At 42.5% G+C, this 19,273-nt stretch overlaps 1 long non-coding RNA gene across 2 annotated transcripts in view; it reads left to right on the plus strand.

The window, feature by feature from the left end:
* The window catches only part of LOC147584657 (uncharacterized), a 31,794-nt gene extending 15,478 nt beyond the window's left edge, over positions 1 to 16,316 (plus strand). For both annotated transcript variants that reach the window (XR_015252248.1, XR_015252241.1), the window contains exons 3-6: positions 142 to 250; positions 8,999 to 9,057; positions 10,102 to 10,190; positions 13,622 to 16,316. This is a non-coding gene — a long non-coding RNA (uncharacterized LOC147584657). The remainder of the gene's footprint in view (positions 1 to 141; positions 251 to 8,998; positions 9,058 to 10,101; positions 10,191 to 13,621) is intronic.
* The last annotated feature ends 2,957 nt before the right edge of the window (positions 16,317 to 19,273 follow it).

Raw genomic sequence — 19,273 nt, forward strand, 5'->3', positions numbered from 1 at the left:
TGTTAGTAACTAAATCAGGTCAAGTTTGTGGCTTTCCAATCAGTTCTGCCATGGCCTGAACAACCCAAACCGACTGACTGTGGGAACTGTACTTATTATGTGACTAAATGGAAAATTATTATGTGCTCACTTTTTTTTCAGGTCACACCCTCTACCCATTGGGCATTTGAGCACAGAGTTACAATGCAGATTCTCTTGGCAAGCCTCCAATTGCGCTTTCTGGAACTTCTCTTTCCAACCATTCATACAGGTGAGGCCTGCCCTCTCGGCACATCCAGAGGGGAAATTTTAAGAAATGTCCCTGCTGAATCCTTTCTGGAAAAAATGAAGTTGCACAATTCTTTCAGAAAGTAGTTCCCTGGGGAGCTATTGTTTTCAAGAGCCTACTCAGATTCCCTGGAGTTGCACTAGGGAATAAGGTTGTATGATTACCGTGCAGGACCCTGGGTCCATTTTTCTGTGCATCTAGGCAGAGAACAGATCTATGACACATTCTTTTCTTTCTTTCTTTTTTTTTTTTAGAAGACAAGTGTTTTTTTTAAGTTTATTTATTTATTTTTGAGAGAGAGAGAAAGCGTGAGGGAGGGAGGGGCAGAGAGAGAGGGAAAGAGAGAGAATCTCAAGCAGGCTCCACATTGTCAGCACAGTGCCCCATGTGGCGCTCAAACCCACAAGCCATGAGATCATGACCTGAGCTGAAGCTGACACTTAACTGACTGAGCCACCCAGGCACCCCCGTGATACATTCTTCATGCAGAAACTTTTCTTATTCCACAGAAGGGCCCTGCCAGGGACGCTTTCATTCAGCAGGACCCAACTTCAGGCATTTGATTTGATTTGATTTGATTTGATTTGATTACAACTTACTACTATCAGTCGAGTATTCTGCAAAAGAGACTTCGGCTTGGAAAGAACTCAGAGATTACTTGGTAACCACACCAAACTTCTCCTCCTAGGTCTTCCCAAAGTGGGTAGATCACACAGACAAAAGTGAATCTGACGAGCAGCCCTGAGTGGCCCTTCGTTCTCTATGGAAAATATGCAAAGAGACTCTTTTATAATACAAGGGAGCGAACCCAAAAAGATTACACATAGTAAGTTTTTCACAGACCAACCTGAAAACCGGGGACTTCTCGGCTGAAGTGCGTCAGGGGAGGGAAATTGGAATAAAATACCGAGTACAAGAAAGGCCAACAGAGTCATATTCAAAACCACATGGGAACTGCACTGACAAATACAGAACACATAATAAGATATTCCAGATGAACATTTGAAGTATATCAACATAGGTATCTAAATTCCCTAATTACTGTGTTCAAAGGAGCAAATATTAAGGTACCACAGCTATCTACCAAATATTTACTTTGGAGATAAATTTTTCCATGCTTGCTTTTAATCCTTAGGCAGTTTTTTTTTTTTTTTTTGAGAAAAAAATATCAGATGAAATCCACCCAGCCACTTCTAATTATGCAAAAGAAGAAAACGAGATGCCTTTCTTAATATAAAGAAGAAACATTACAATGGACTCCATGTTACTTTGATGGGTCTTTCTGTGTGAAGTTTTTGGTGATGCAATTTTGATACGTAACTTCCTACAGATAAAGGTGTATAAGATCTCTCTCTTCAGGAAGCACTTTGGTGACGATTGACCAAAAGAGCCAGAGAAAGTGGGCAGATGTATGTAGTAAGCTCATTCATTCATTATTCATTCATTCCTATATAGAGGACTTAAACTGATAAGCCAATGAGCTAATAATCTAAGTCACTCATCTTTCAGTTTCCAGGGACTTGGTGGGTAAGTATAAAACAGGAATTGGGCTTTGAGACGGAGGGTCATTTCTGATCATTAAATAGAATTAACCTATCTCAGAGGACTTCCAAAGAAAACAGTATACAGCGTGGAAGCCACAGGTTTAGTAAAGCATCCCAGGGTTCCTCAATCCCAGCTATACAAAAGGATTACCTGAGGGGCTTCCAAGAAACTAGACAATTCCCCACCCCCCAAAGAATCTGGCTTAGTGGTTCAGGGGTCAACTGGGCATCAATTGCTTCTAAAAAGCTCTCCGAGTGAATCTGCTGTGTAGCCAGGATTAAGAACCACTGAGCCAAAGACCATTTAGAACATTCAATAAGGGAGCAAAATGGGTAGGTCTAACTCCAAGAATCCACTTAATTAAATACATTTTATTTTTATTTAACATTTATATATTTTTTGGGAGACAGAGACAGAGCATGAGCAGGGGAGGTGCAGAGAGAGGGAGACAACAGAATCGGAAGCAGGCTCCAGGCTCTGAGCTGTCAGCACAGAGCTCGACACGGGGCTCGAGCTCACGAACTGTGAGATCATGACCTGAGCCGAAGTTGGTCGCTTAATCGACTGAGCCACCCAGGTGCCCCAATTAAATGCATTTTAGATGGGACTTTCAGGATTCTGGAGGTTTTAAAATCTCTGTGGTAGAGAGGCAAAGAACAATATAGGAAGCAGGAAAAACTGGGTTTGATGACTGGTTCTACCTCTAATTGGCACTGTGCTTGAACAAGATACTTCTTTAAGACTGTATTGCCTGAAAAATAGGAGTAATACTTCATGAGTTTTTTCTTTTTTGAGGACATCAAATTGTCATCATAATGTCTAGCACGGTACCTAGTTCTTAGCAAGTGTGGGAGGTTGAAAAATGATCCCCCAAAAGATATCCATGTCAAATTCCTAGAACTGGCAGATCTTACCTTATCTGAAAACAGGGTCTTTTCTGATGTGATTCGGGATCTTGAGATGAGATCATCGTGGGTTTTCCAGGTAGGCCCTAAATCCTATGCCAAGTGTCCTCATGAGAGAGGCAGAGGGAGGTTTGAGACAGACACACGGAGGAGACACCCAAGAGGAGAAGGGTCACATGAAGACAGAGGCAGGATTGGAGTAATGTGGTCACAAGCCAAGGAGCACTAAGGACTGTGGAAGCCACCAGAAAAGAGAGAGGGAAGGCGTGGACTGGATTCTCCCTCACAGTCCCCAGAAGCAACCAGCCTGGCCCACGCCTTGGTTTTGGACATCTGGCCTCCAGAACTGTCAGAGAATGAATTTCCATCATTTGAAGCCACCACATTTGTGCTGTTTTTCTCCGGCAGCCCTAACAAATGAATAGAGTAAAAAGTCAATGAGTGCTGACTTGCTTCATGATTAGGACAGAAGAGGAAGCTCTAGAAAAGAAGCATTTGGCATCATTTTCAGGCAGAAGCCAAGCCCTTCTATGGAGAGTCTAAAGATGTTTCTAGAGCAGAACAAACACTGAAATATGAAGAACAAACCATCCACTCGAAAAGCTGGAGTAGCAGGGGTGCTAGCAGTCTTCCTCTGGGCTTTCTTTCACAGGGAGCCCAGGATGGGACGCATGACCCACCACGAAATGCCCGTATGTCCCCACCAGCGTGGCTGAAGACTATACCAAGTGATGGCAAGGATGTGGACCCACTGGAACCCTCATACACTGCTCTGGGTACCTAAAAGGGAAAATGGTGTTTTCTTGAAAAGGTATAAATAAACCTATGCCTAACATGTAACCTCGCCACTCCACCCTGAGGCATTTACCCAAGAGAAATGGAAACATATGTCCACACAAAGACTCGTTCGTACTGAGTTTTCATAGCAGCTTTACTGGAATACCCCCCAAATGGAAACAACCCCAATGTCCATCAACTGGTGAACAAACAATGAAATACTAATTACCAATAAAAAGGAACCATCTACTGATGCCTTTAACAACTTGAATGAATATCAAAACCATTATTGGGAGTTAAATAAAACAGATACGAAAGAGTATATACTGTATTATTCCACTGATAACAAATGTTTGGAAAATGAAAGGTAATCTATAATAACAGAAAGCAGATGAACACTGGGCAACCAGTGAAGTGCGGAGAGGTGTTGGAGGAGGGGGGAGGCCAGAAGGGATGGAAAGCAAAGAAACACGAAGGATCTTTTGTAGTGATGGAAAGTTAGCGTCTTGTTAGCAGTTGTGATTTCATGGGTCTATACATTTGTGAAAACTCTTCAAAATGCAGATTTTAAGAATGTGCAGTTCATTAACGGTGAACTATGCCTCAATAATGTTGTTAGAAAAGAAATGTTAGCATCCACCTCGGGGAGAGCAGGGAGGCCAAGTGAAAGGCCATTGGGAATCCAACACTGGAGAGAACTTGGAAGGGCTGAACGGCATGACGGAAGAGACGGTGTTCTGGATCCAGTGTCAGGAAGAGACGGTGTTCTGGATCCAGTGTCAGCAGCTGGATAGTGAAAGCCAACTGCTTCAGAAGGTTTCATAGTAACTATTTAAATGAGTAACCAAGCGATGTGAGGAGCACAGGAGTTCCCCTTTCAGTCAGGCCCTCATTTCTCAGGATCCGGAGCCTGTCTGCACAATGCTCAAGTCTGCTCCCTGGTGCTTGGGCAGAATTCTAGTTATGGGTTTGTCTTCTCTGGGAGAAATGCCCTCTCCGGCTCCTGTTCAATATGCCTGTCTTCCAGGGCACACGCTGAGTGTGGGGTCCCGGGTCATTCTCTAGACTCCTGGGCCAGCCCCCGCTCCATGAAAAAAGCCCACTAGCGCCCTCATTTCAACTTCCCGAGTAGATGGCTTGTACTCGCTGCTTGAGTGTTTATTCTGCTCCAGAAAACATCTTTAGACCCATGGTAAAAGGACTTTGCCTTAGTCGTCTTTGAACAAAGCAGAACAGTTTTTACTTTTCCACTTTAAACCAGGATATGTGGGGCCCCTGGGTGGCTCAGTCAGTTAGGCATCCGACTGTGGCTCAGGTCATGATCTCACGGTTGGTGGGTTCGAGCCCTGCGTCAGGCTCTGCAGTGACAGTGAGGAGCCTGCTTGGGATTCTCTCTCTCTCCCCCTCGCTCTCTGCCCTTCCAGCCCGTTTTCACGAGCGCCCTCTCCCTCTCCATCTCTCTCAAAATAAATAAATAAACTTAAGAAAATTGTCATTATACTACATACACAGCTTTATTTCCTGCTCCTTTTTTTTTTTTAAATCATTACCTTCTGGCCACTTTTCTGTGTTATTACTTGGCCTTTGTAAATATTATCTTTAATGGCTGCATAATATTTCATTGACTGGCTGTGCCATTGTTAACCATGGCCCTATTAGCAGAGAGTTTGGAAAACAATTAGATGGGGATTTCACACAGACAGATTTCACTCAAGATATTAAAGGAGGAGGCCTGATGGGTGAAAGATCCCTTGACCCGAAGTAGGTCTCAGACTTTGCTTCAAGCTGACTTCTTAGCCGGTAACCTTAGCTTATGTCATTACTTCACCACGGCCTCTTGCTTGCTCAGCCATAAGTCCTACATCCATGTAGCTGTTTATGGTTCCTTCTAGCTTTACGACTCTGGGATTCTGTGGGGCACCTGTCTGGCTCAGTCACTGGAACATGAGACTCTTATTCTCAGGATTGTGAGTTCAAGCCCCATGTTGGGTATAGAGATTACTTAAAACCTTGAAAAAAAAAAAATCTGGGACTCTGTGATCTACTCCACTAAACTCTGTGGACTCTGTGATCTACTCCACTAAAATGCCTGATTTGGCCACCCAGGTTTCTTACCCATCCGTTCATTCTTCATATTTTCTATGGATTTGAACTGAAGTCATTTGAGTGCAATAGGCCCTCAAGAAACCTTCACTTTAACAGACCTCAGTGGGAGGAAAACCAATTTATTTTAATTCCTTCATTTACAGAAATAAGTATTTTGAAAGAGCCGACCTGTTTTCTACACATTCACTCAGGATAGTTCTAATTTATTTCATGTCACATCATTGAGAAGGCCCAAAATTAACAGAGTTTCAATGTCAACAGTGGTCTAGAAATCAGGAAACACACAAGACCAGGTGGGCAAGGACATGGTAAAAATACACATCTTACTAATATCTACAATTGAAATGAATCTTCAGGCTTGGAAGGGCTCCTCTGAATTACACAGAGCTCACTGGATTTGTCCCATACGTAACAACTAACAACTTTAAATTTGCAAGATTGTACGCCTCCAAAAATAATAGGAGAGACTCCTGCCTGGCTGGCTGGAGCCCGATAAACAACTCCATTAATTAAAAGGTGCAAGTCATTAGCATATGTTACTACTGTTACTATGTACTTCTCTCTAATGTAACTTACATTTGTGCTTCTTTTGACCCTTAAAACAAACCCCAGCAGTTTCTATTTTGTATTTACTGAATAGCATTATTATAGAGTAAGGTAATCTCTTTATGTCTATTGGAGGACAAATCCAGCCTTAATAATTTTTTTTAAATTTTTTTTTCAACGTTTATTTTATTTTTGAGACAGAGAGAGACAGAGCATGAACAGGGGAGGGGCAGAGAGAGAGGGAGACACAGAATCGGAAACAGGCTCCAGGCTCTGAGCCATCAGCCCAGAGCCCGACGCGGGGCTCGAACCCACGGACTGCGAGATCGTGACCTGGCTGAAGTCGGACGCTTAACCGACTGTGCCACCCAGGCGCCCCTCCAGCCTTAATAATTTAATCACCACTTGTAGAAATTTAAGATGCAGAGTCACGTTTCAAAAGCAAAAACATTAGTGCTTAGAAATATGAAATCAGGGGCGCCTGGGTGGCGCAGTCGGTTAAGCGTCCGACTTCAGCCAGGTCACGATCTCGCAGTCCGTGGGTTCGAGCCCCGCGTCGGGCTCTGGGCTGATGGCTCAGAGCCTGGAGCCTGTTTCCGATTCTGTGTCTCCCTCTCTCTCTGCCCCTCCCCCGTTCAAGCTCTGTCTCTCTCTGTCCCAAAAACAAATAAAAAAAAAAAAACAACAAAAAAACGTTGAAAAAAAAAAAAAAAAGAAATATGAAATCAGTGTATACAAATGACTATTTAACCAATATTCCCAAGTGATATTGTTATATGCTGGTTAAAAACTTCACCTAGGATATCACATAGTGGTTAGCGCATTAACAACAGAAAAGCATACCGGAAAATACAAGAGATACAAAATGATGGCACATCCTTGGTGGTCCTCCACAGAAAACAGTGAAGGATGGTGGGAAACAAAGTAAAAATATAATTTCCCTAACTGTCTTACAATTTTTAATTAAACATTTTAGCCAACTGTTTTCCTAAAATGGAACTAAATTTTAGTATAAAAATACCTTCTTTCAGTCCTCATTTTGGTGTTTTTTTCCTTTGTTTTCTTTTTTAATTGTTTACTTATTTATTATTTTGAGAAAGAGAGAATGCATGATCAGGGAGGGGCAGAGAGAGAGAGAGAGAGAGAGAGAGAGAGAGAGGATCCCCAGCAGGCTCCGCCCTGTCAGTGCAGAGCCCCATGCAGGGCTCAGTCTCATGAAACATGAGATCATGACCTGAGCCGAAATCAAGAGTCAGACGCTTACCTGATTGAACCATCCAGGCACCCCATTTTGTTTTTTTATGAAAGGTAGAAGCTTTGGAAAATTGAGCTCATTAGATTACTATGAAAGTTGGTGTACTTTCTTTCAATCCTGCAAATTATTTTAGATTAGCAGAATCCTAAGAAGATCACCAATTCATATCTTATAGAAGTTCACCACACTTTAAACAAGAGCCTTCTTAACTTTGCCAACTGAGTTTTACTTTATAAAGAAAATTACATTTGACTTGGTTTAAATGACCAGAAACAGTGAAAGTCTATTGATTTTTCAAGATAAAAAAATGTTCCAGCTGCTCTGTGGGCTTGGAAATGTCTTCATTTACCATAAAAATGCATGGTATGTCTCCTTCATTTACTGAAGATACCTTAGGGTAGGAATTCATTCAATCAGGAGAGCCATTGATCAATACGGAAGTGGATAACCCATTCATTCAGTTCATTCATTTAATATATGTATGAAGTGTTTCCTACGTGCCCGTACATTGGAGGAAAATACTAATTATCAATTCTTAGATCACAATCAGATGCTGCTGAAGAGTCACCATAAAGTCTTCATGGACACACCCCCTCTGAATTTTAATTCTCAAAAATAATTCTAGCAATTGCTTGCACACACCTAACATATCCCTCCATCTATGTCCTCAGTCATTGTTTACAGAGAGTCTCCCACGTGCAAAAGGCTGTGGCAGACTCACACATAAATAAAATCAATCCCCTACCATCCAAGTGCTTACCACCTGGCAGGCAAGGGAGACAATGTTACCAACAACAGTCCTGAAGGGTAGAAAGGGCTAAGTGTGTCTGAGGATCTGCCGAAGCTCAGAGGAGGAAGAAATTACTTCTGTTCGGGGAATGGAGTATAATTACTTGTTAGATTTTCTTTCTTCCCTGATGTAGTCTAAGCTCTGTGAAATCAGGGCATGGGTGTGCCTGTCTTAGTTGAATCCTCAAGAAGGAATGCATACCTGATACATACTAGGTGTGCAAAAATATTTGTCTAATGAATGAAATGACTTGGCATTTGACTTAGGTTGTAAAAGATTAGGATTCGGTTACATGGACAAAGGAGGTGGTAGGGGGCATTCCTGATGAGGGGAGTGTGAATTGGAGGGGAAGTGCAGGTGCATAGCACAGCTTTACATTTCCAGGTTGAATTAGTCAGGGTAATTAACATGAGGTTCTGCAGTAGAAAAATCCCAATTCTCAAAGGCTTAATACAATAATGTTTTATTTCTCTCTCAGGTCAGCACTTAACGCGGGTTGGGCAGCCCTCCCTCCTTATTTTGCAGCTTCACCATGTGGAATACATGGCCTCCAAGGTTGCCATAGAGGGGAAACAAAGGGATGGAGGGGACGTGCAGGTGCCTCGAGCAGGTGCCTTGGCCTTTGCTCACGGTCAATTAGAACTAATCCTGTGGCCAATCTAACTGCAAGGGAGGCTGGGAATGTGGGGCAAGAAAGAGAATATTTGGCGAGCGCTATCTCTCTGCCACTGAAGTGTATGTTTATTTGTATATCACCTGTGTGTGTTTTCATTTGTATAATTTTCATTTGCCCCTATTTCCTCTAGGCTTTTCCAGATCACAGATGAAAACCTCTTACTTCCTTTGTCACTCCCATAGACTAAAGGTAAGTGCTGTATCCTATGTAGCTGCTTAATAAATGCTGCTGATAATAATGATTACATTCAAGTCTCACACTGTGCACATGAATAATCCGAATTTTATTCACAAATACAAGAGATGGAGTGTAATCATTTATTTGATTATAATGTATTTGAATTGGAAATTTGACGTTAAGAGGTTTTCATTTCGAGCTAACCAAAAAGGAGACTTCTGCCTAATGTTTCTATCTAGTCAAGCTTTCTGTGCCTCAGTTTCCTCATCTGAGAAATGGGATTATGAGACTCATCGATAAGATTCTTTGTTTCCTCCAATAACCCTAATGCTCTGATCAAGGATGAACCACATAAGGATTAAATACTTGACTTTCATACATTACACATAATTACACATGTATGTTACATGTGTGAAAGCAATTGCTAGAATTATTTTTGAGAATTAAAATTCAGAGGGGTTGTGTCCAGGAAGGCTTTACAGCAGGAAGGTGTAATGGGCACCTTGTATGTGGTCTTTGATGTATTCCTAACATTTATTTCTTTAATTTTGTTTTTTTGTTTCCTGTGAGAATGGAAAATGAGTTGGGATTAGTCAGAAGAGTAGTGGGTGAATGTTTGATTGTCTGAGAAGGAAATAAAACAGGGGGAGTTGGGTAAAGATTGCTATGAATTTTAAACTAAAAAAAAAAAAATGGGAATAGGTCAAGCTGAATTCATTCTGGATTTGAATTAGGCATAATTTAGCCGAGCATCAGAAAAAACGTGTACAAATAAACAAAACCTCGTGTGAATTCTTTGAAAATGCTAGGGTCTTGGACTCAGGGCAAATTTGTAGTTAAAAAGAAATCTTGGTGGCAAATACCCTCTGGCCATCAGGCATGGGACTATTTCTCTCCATCAGTCTTTCTCCACCCTCAGGGCGAAGATACAGTGGGCTCCCAACCCCAGGGATTCTGATTCTGTAGGTCTGGGGTGGGACCTGAGAATCTGCATTTATAACATATGCTATTGATGCTGCTGGCCTGAGGGCTAAACTTTGCGAACCACTGTTTTAGCTCCTTCTTTGTGAAGATGACTCAAGGAGGGAGAGGAGGAGAAGCCACAGCCCATCAATGTCTCTGGGCATCACACCCTACTTGGCTGGGTAAGATCACACTCCGCGGGCTGGGGTAGCATCCACTCAGCACATCTTGCTAATTTAATTTCTGGAATGGAAATGGGATCAGGGGGAGGACGGATATTTGCATCGCTTGCAGACAGAGTCAATTGAGACGATCATTTTAGGTTCCAGTCCTTTCACAGAATTTGAGGTCTGAGAGGGAGGTTACAAATGCTTTGAGAGGAAATACACTGTGAGAGAGGCAACCTAAACTCAGTTTATTCCATTTGGTTTGTCAGTGGAGTGAGGGATATTATAGCTACATACAGGTCTCATGGTCAACACAGCACTTGCATTGACCAGGTCAACATTCTGTAGGACAGTGATTTTTTTTTTTAATTTTTTAAAAGTTTATTTATTTATTTATTTTGAGAGAGACAGAGAGAGCAAGCGGGGTAGGGGCAGAGAGAGAGAGGGAGAGAGAAAACCCCAAGCAGGGTCCACATTGTCAGCGCAGAGCCCGATGTGGGGCTTGAACTCATGAACAATGAGATCACGACCCGAGCCGAAACCAAGAGTCAGACACTGAACCGACTGAGCCACCGACTGAGTGATTTAAAACATAGCTTGATGTAAGTTTTGTAAAACTCATATAGAGACTCTTTCATGTGTCCAAATCAAAAATACCTGGATCGGAAGGGACAAGTTAGTAGCTGAGATAAGTTTGTCCAAGGGAGCTTGTCAAAGTCAGTCTCTCAGATGGCTAAACCAGAAAAAAGAATCTCCAAATTGCTAATTCAGTCACTGTGCACAGAGGAATCTTTCGTCTTGTGTATTAGTGAGTCTCCTTTTACTATAAACAAAGAGCAACTACTTAGTAATTTTTATTAATAGAGTTTCTGTACATACAATACCACTTTCAAGTCTGATATCATATTACACAAGTGCCTTGTAAAGTAGGTAATAAATGCTCAAATTATAAGGAATGTAGAAATGCTAAGGCAGCCTTGCAAATTGGCATGAAAATAAATCAGGCCGTAGAAAGTTTTAATCACCTTTCCACACACTAGGAGGTTCACATGGAATAAAATAATAAAAACTATCATTTTTTACCTGCCTGGCACAAGTTGCTACTCTCTAAGGGTTTAGTGGGCACATGTTCAGAAGCTAGGCAAGAGCACATTGCCACAGATTAGTTTCTTAGGGAGAAAGTAGAGGTTGAACACATGTCACTCCCCCACCCCCCTCCCGCCGGAGCTATCGTGGATATTAGCTGGTCTAACACCGTGCCTATAACTTCCTTCTCTAGGCTGTATGAGAAACTTACTGACAAAGAGGATATTTCAATAGAATCCTGAGAAATATTCAGGGCAAGATTCCAAACTCCACGCACGGTTGGGCTTTTAAGAACACTGCTTAATGGTGATGATTCTTAAGCACAGTGCCTCTGACTTTCTATCTTTGTTCTGATCTTCCAGGAAATTAGAGGACACACACACACACACACACACACTCCTTCATTCTTCAGTATAGGCATATATCTGGATTGGGCAAAGACTTCTTACCCTTACTTTAAGGGAATCACAGTGCATAATTAATGCAAGTGATTCTTTCACAGAAATTCTATGAGGTTCTTGGCACCTAGCCCTTGAACAGTACTTCCTGTCCACTAATTTCCTTCTTCACACCCGCCTCTAGACCTGACTTTACCAGTCTTGTGTATTTGTCTTGAACTGCTGGGTCCCGCCATACCTTGCCTTAAGCCCAGTAACCCTGTAATTCCTATAAAAAGTTTGGCAGTCATGCCCCACTTCTCAGCAAGACTTAATAACAGTGATCTTCAGGAAGGTCTCATAATACTAGGTCATCATTATTTGTATAATATATGCTATTAAGAATTATCACAAATAATGGAAACTAAACTGCACTTGTAAAAATAAAGAAACAAAGTACACGCTGTGGTGTGGCTGTCCAGAATGATTCTCCCAGGCACAGGGGTGAATTAGTTAAGGGTGAAGTGAGTGTAATGAGAAACCTATAGTCAAGTTTCACTTGTGTGTTGCAAGCAGTAGTTTGGGTTTGTTGAACTTTGCTTTCGTTTTTACCCACTGATACTTAAATATAATATTATGACATTTTAAATAGATGATATCTTAATAAACTGCACCCATATGCATAACACTCTGGCCAGTCGACATTATCTAATTTCCCCAGAATAAGAGAATAGTGGATGGCAGGGGTGCAAAAAGGCAATCTGAGTAATCATGAGGAAAAAAACCCCAGATTTCTGAACTACAAGATGAGAAGCATCAGAATACAGCCACAGGACAAGTTTCACCAATAATATTAATCATGGCCGCCACTCACTGAGTGCTACCCAAGGACCATTTTGTGGTTGAGGAAACAGAGGTACAGAATAGATGGCTTGTCTGAGGTCACGTAGTCATTGGTGGAGCCGAGGTGTGAACACAGGTCTGAATCTGAAGCTTTGCTGTTAATCCACAGCACTGTGCTCTCTCTCCGTAGAAAAATGAAAATCCAGTCTCTGGAAGCCAGGGGGGTTGGTGCAATGGTGACTGGGCTGCCCCTCTCTTCTGCTACAGGTTTCAGGCCAATGTCCCGACCCTACTGGCCACACAAAAGCCCAACCAGGGACTCAATGCTCTGTGTCTCAGCAAAGGAATTTGGGAGGTTTTCCACAGTTTTTCTCGGAGTATCTCCTTACCGCTGCCCTACCAATTTGAAAGATGGGATCTCCACTCGCTAGGGCTAGCCCTCAATTAAGGGTTAGAGAAAAGAGAGACATGCCAGTCTCGGCCACCGCTGCCTGTCAGACAGGCTTAGTCACCCTATAAAGGCTGGTGGTGAGAACGCGCTAATGCTCTGATGGCGTTACAAGGCTCGGGACGGGGTTCACAGAAGTGATCTTTGTTCTCATCAACCAAAGAAAGAACAGAAAGGAGTTCTAGTTTGTTCAAATTCCTGCTGTCCCCAAAGCTGCATCTCAAGCATATTTACATGGAGGGCTAGGACCGGCCTTGTCAAGATACTTGGAGGGTTACTCAAGCCCTGAGGTGATGCTCAAACCAGACTTCCTTGGGGAGAGGCTGGCAGAGAATATGGAATAAGGCTAACCTCAGGTGCTCCCTCCAACTCCACACGTCTCCTGCTCACTGCCGAGGAGAACTGCAAACATGGAGCAGATTTCCACATGCTAGGCCCATGGGGTGGGGGCCGGGGGTTGCAGTAGACCCTGGATGCTTCCTTTCTTCTTTTGCAATAATGCAGAAAGCTATGTAATAGCTAAATACTCTCAGGAGCACTCTGGCCCTGCCCAACGTTACCTGGCCAAGATAGCATGATTCACCCTGGCTGAGGTAGCATCAGGTGTAAAGGGTCAGTGGCCCCCCCAGACTCCCACTTTCGGGAATGCCCCGCCCTCCAACACTGGCTGCTTACACTCCTTCATTTCTCAGACTCCAGGACGTCTTATGGATGCTTTACAGTGAAGCTCCTGCTAACTGAAGGAATGCCCCTTGTATTTTCCTACAAAATTCCCAGCACTTTTTACCTCTCCAGTCACCATCGGAAGTGATTACCATTCTTTTTGCACTGATTCGTCATCAAGGTTGACAGAAGCACCTTTTTCACCTTTTATGAATGAACTCATCCTCCTCCTGTCCTACCTTAGACGTCCTTAGATGCCTTGTAACTCATTGCCAGGCTTCCACCATCAATTGTACCGAAGATGTCCCTCTTTGACTAGCCCTTTGATTGTGCTCCTGCCTCCTCAGAACCTGTCAGAAGACTTTTATTTTCTACTCTCAGCAAATGACACTTGGGATCACAGGCCCTTCACTCAAGCTGGTTATCATTACGCACCCATTGCTTGCTTTTTTCTCCCATCTGTTAGTACCAAACACCCTGCCTTCATGAAATCCTATTCTTTATTTTAAAAACAGTTAAATCAATAAATAGGATAAGAAATAGCTCTTCTCTATAGCAGAATGCTGATTAATAAACGAGGGAGGAATGATTGAAGTAGAAAATTACCACTTGGCAAACACCACAGTAATAACTATTGTAGGCAAGAATCAAGGGTGGATAATAAAATTAATGGGCATAAGTATAATGAGAAACAGAATATTTGCATAATCTCAGTGTTTTCCCATAAGAAGCTCATTCATTACAAAGGGAAAATGGTAGCCTTTCTGTGGAGAAACTCAGGTGCCACCAGCACCAAATGATGAAAATGAACGCCACCCAGAATGAGACACGCTGACATTATGTGCTTGATAGGGGCACAACACGCTTCAGTGGAATTCTTGCCAAAAGAGGACACAGTGCAAATCTAATCAAGAGGATACATCAGAAAGATTCCAACTGAGGAATATTCTAGAAAATAATGGGGCAGTGCTCTTCAGAAGTGCCAAGGTCATGAAAGGCAAAGAAAGACTGATGAACAGATTCAGATTACAAGTAAGGAAACATGACAACTAAATACAATGTGTGGTCCTGTATTGTATCCTAGATCAGACAATGGCTGTTAATGGAACAGTTGGTGAAATCTGAATGTCTGTAGACCAGTTAATAGTATGGTAACCATGTTCACTTTCTGGTTTTGATCATTGTTCTGTGGTTATGTAGGATGTTAACCTATGAAGATGAGTGAATGTATACAATGAAATATTACTCAACCATCAAAATTATGAAATCTTGCCACTTGCAATGACATGGATGGAGCTAGAATGTATTATGTTAAGCAAAACAACTCAGTCAGAGAAAGAGAAACACCATATGATTTCACTCACTTGGAATTTAAGAAACAAAACAGATGAACATAGGAGAAAGAAAAAAAGAGGGAAGCAAGCCATAAGAAAGACTCTTAACTATAGAGAACAAACCAAGGGTCAATGGAAGAAGGTAGGTGGGAGGATGGTCTAAATGGGTGATGGGTATGAAGGGGGCCACTTGTTGTAATGAGCACTGGGTGTTCTATGTAACTGAGGAATCGCTAAATCCTACTCCTCAAACCAACATTACACTATATGTTAACGAACTAGAATTTAAGTAAAAACCTGAAACAGGAACAAAACAATTTTTTAATGAAGAAAGATTTAGTGAAAGACATAGGAATTGTTTTGCTGTATTTGCAACTTTTTTTGGAAGTCAGAAATTATTGACAATTAAAGGTTAAACATGTTTTTAAACTTTCTCTAACAACCAATTTAAGTGTGATTTCCCTAAAACCTGCTATGTAAACTTTAGGCAGTCAGATCACATGCACAACCACTGTGGCAGAGTGTACATTCAGGCTGGCTAGTGAGTGAAGAGCTATTAGTTCGACAAACATTTATTGAGCACCTACTATGCCCCAGTACTTACATTAGGTACTGGGACTTCATGGTTGAGTGCATTCAGTTATGCTTATATGCCCTGTTTCCCTGCTTATATGGAAAATTCCTAGAAGATTAAATTAGTATTTCTTTGTACATTTCCACAAGATGCCTGGAACAGTGCCATTTACATAGGAGCCCTTTGGTAAAAACATCTTCAATAACTGGATGGCTATTTCTGTTACTCCTTTCTGCCCGTAAACATGGAGGGTTGGTTACCAACCGATCTCATTGCCCACTTAAAGGCAGGCTCTACCCGGCCGTCTCCCTGTGTCAAGCTGTCCTGGCTGTTTCTCTGTACCGTAAGCCTCAGGTTTTAGCCATGTTTCCACCAATGTCTTCCTTTTGCTCTCTCTTTCTGCCGATAGCTCCGCGGGAGCACGTCTTTGTCCCTGTGATACCAGGGGCTGTGGAAACACCGATGAAAAGATTTGCCGCAACTGTTGGCAAATCGCTTGACCTTGTGCCTCCTTTGCTCAGCCTCTAAAATGGGAATCCTGATAAAGGTTTGTCAAGGGCTGTGACATCCTTCTTTCCCAAGTCGAAGTGCAAATTATCGCTAATTAAGAGCTACTTGAGCGAGTCTGCTCCTGGGGAAAGGCAGGCCTGTTTTGACCGTTCAGTCAGAGAAAGCTTCTTGTGCTTGAGATGCTTTTAGTCACGCTTTCTCCTGGGTAAATCATAGCTGGCAAAAGTCTTGTTTGTTCCTAAGAAAATGTATCCGGAAAGGAAACAAAATCATATCCCAGAACCCCACCTTGGCAACTGCTCTCTTTCAAAGGATCAAAATCCTCAGGATACATCGAGTATATTATACCTATGCCTCTAGCAATTTTATGGTAGTCTGGAAAACATAAATAGGAATAAAGATCAGCTATTTTTTTTTTCAACGTTTATTTATTTTTGGGACAGAGAGAGACAGAGCATGAACGGGCGAGGGGCAGAGAGAGAGGGAGACACAGAATCGGAAACAGGCTCCAGGCTCCGAGCCCTCAGCCCAGAGCCTGACGCGGGGCTCGAACTCACGGACCGCGAGATCGTGACCAGAGCCTGACGCGGGGCTCGAACTCCCGGACCGCGAGATCGTGACCTGGCTGAAGTCGGACGCTAAACCGACTGCGCCACCCAGGCGCCCCAAGATCAGCTATTTTTGAACAATACAGGAATACATTTGTCATCTTCCAGATTCAACTGCAAAGAAAAGATGTGCCATTCTAAGGGCATTTGGGGCGAAGAGACCAGTACCCCCTCCCGCCTTTCCTCCCTAATGCTGAATTTGCCCTTGCGATGAAGTCCGCTGTTTGTAGGAAAGCCAGTCTGTTTATTGCACACCTGCACCCCTCAAGCCATAATTCTCAATGGCATTTTAGCGCCTCTGTTATTGTCTATAGTAGAGGGCTCAGTGTGCAAATACGAATCTGCTACTTCATATGGGATGGTTTATAGAAGGGTCCCGGTATTGGCAGCTTAGGAATAGTTAACTAGTGCCTTAACCAAGAGATCGGTATGGAATCGCACATCCTAAGCAAACAGGCGAGGGTTTGGAATGAAGAAGGGCACACATTTTAGAACAGCTTGTCAACTACTGTGCTTATAGCAGCTGCAGCAAGACCTGCACGGAGGCTAAAGCAAGCCAGAAGACACAGGCAAGCATGCATGAGGTGATGGCATTGTTGCCGTGTGCCAGAATTCAAAGCAGGCCGGGGCACGTTACTGCGGTGGGAAAGCTATGTTACCATTCCGAATACACATTCAAAGATGAGTATTTCAGGAGATGTAACAGAAAAGGGAAAATCCAAAGATTTTGTGACTCAGGAAGGGCACAGAGAGAGGACTCCCTAAGGACTGGAAACTAAATAGAAATATGCATGCTGTGGCTGCCGATAATAGAGACTCAGGCTGTGAGAGGGGGCTAGCTAGTTTAGATGGACGGCATTCAGCATATTTAGTATGGGCAAGAGTGATAGAAAAATAATCTGTTTAACACCCCGGGTGGAGGCCAAGGTGCTACAGATGCGGCTGGATACAGGATCAGCAGTATCCCTCATCATATGGCAGGAATGTGGAATATCCCTCAGACGTGTTAAATTGATGGAGACAGACCAGCTAAGGATGCATATTTAAGAAAAGAAAAAAAAAAGAGAATCTCCTTAAGTAACTGTAAAAAAACATCAGGATCTAGCATCAAATACATATGCCCAGTAGAATGCTGGCTCCAAACATTTTGTTCCCGTGAATAACTCCTTAAAATTCAGCTAAGCTGGCACTATTTTAGCATACTTCACTCACCCCCACCGACCAATCGACCAATAGCTGGACAGCCAAGCAGCTTTTGAACATGGATCTGAAATATCCTAAATAGAGTGGACACAGGAGTTTAAGCTGACTGAAAATACACATGGTTCCATTGGGGGCACAGATTGTATATTATGCCATCTGGCCCGAAATAAAAAAATTACTTGAAGAATTAAAGGTCGCTCTAAAAGGTCTCATGGGAAATGGAGAGTTGAACTTTTTCTTTCTGTTAATAAAGCTTGATAATGCTATCGTTTGTATGTCAGAGCAGATCTTGGAACTTTTAAGTGGAAAATCTGACAGCTCAACGTGGACCCAGACTGGTTTCCTTGCAGAGGTAGGGAGGTTATCGGGAACACTGCTGCCGGCATTGGGCTCCAGCACTCCCTAGCTATCTGGCTGTGGAGTATTTGGGGACATTTCTCTGCATCTCAGGTGCCTTGTCTCCATCTGCAAATCGAAGAAAAGGCCAGCGGACCATCCCACCTCCTAATGGTGTGAAAGCCAAAGTGCGAGAACATCTGTAGAAGAAGCACTTGGTAAATTGCAAAACACCGTACAAATGAAGAGCTTCCATGAAAACACTCTTAGGTTGACAGAAAACACGTAGCTTCAGATAGACGTTGAAAAAAGACTACAGTGGTTTTGGAAGCCTCTACAGCGTGAAGCTGCACAACAGTGATTAAGAACCAACCTACAAAGTAACCTTCACGGTGCACACAACTTCATGCAGAAGGCGCACAGGAGGGGAATGTAACTGGCAAGAAAACTTTAGAGAAGAGAATAAACATTTTAAAACTTTTATTACATTTAAATAAATTAAATAAATAAGTTACATTTATTACTTAAAACATTTTAAAACATTTTTATGTCTGTAATGCCTTACAAACTTAATGTGAATCATTAATAGCCTGCCTTCCTTTCACACTGTCTATGAGATATTTGACTCTCCGTAACAGACTGTTCGTTCATTCTGCACAACAGAAGGTCGGAAAGTCACCACAGTTGATTCTTTCAGTTGAGTTGATTCCAACTTCCCCAGAAAGGGAAACAATGAAGTTTTAAGAAGCTCAGTATTTATTCACTCAGGGCCGTGACATCACTCACTGCTCCCCCAATCAATGTGCAGTAGAGAAATTTCCCAAAGCAGTGTTTGCTCAGGTTCCAAAGATTCATTTGTATTTTTCTAGAGTCTGGTAATTAAACTGCAAAGATCCCTTCTGTCCCAAGGATGCTTCTTGACATTCAGAAAGTGATTATAAAGAAAATTTGGTTAGTAGCTGTGGGGTTGTATCAAAGGTGCAATTGGTTAGAAACTGTATAGATTCTGCTGTTTTCATTCTCACTGAGTTCCTGTTGCTGGAGTGGCTTAATTAGAAAAAAACCAATCTTTAACATAGGAGAATAATACACAGAGAGCCTGGGTCTAGCTTGAGG

This window comes from Puma concolor, chromosome A1 (assembly GCF_028749965.1).
Source record: "Puma concolor isolate L17-30 chromosome A1, mPumCon1.1.hap2, whole genome shotgun sequence".
Lineage (NCBI taxonomy): Eukaryota > Metazoa > Chordata > Mammalia > Carnivora > Felidae > Puma > Puma concolor.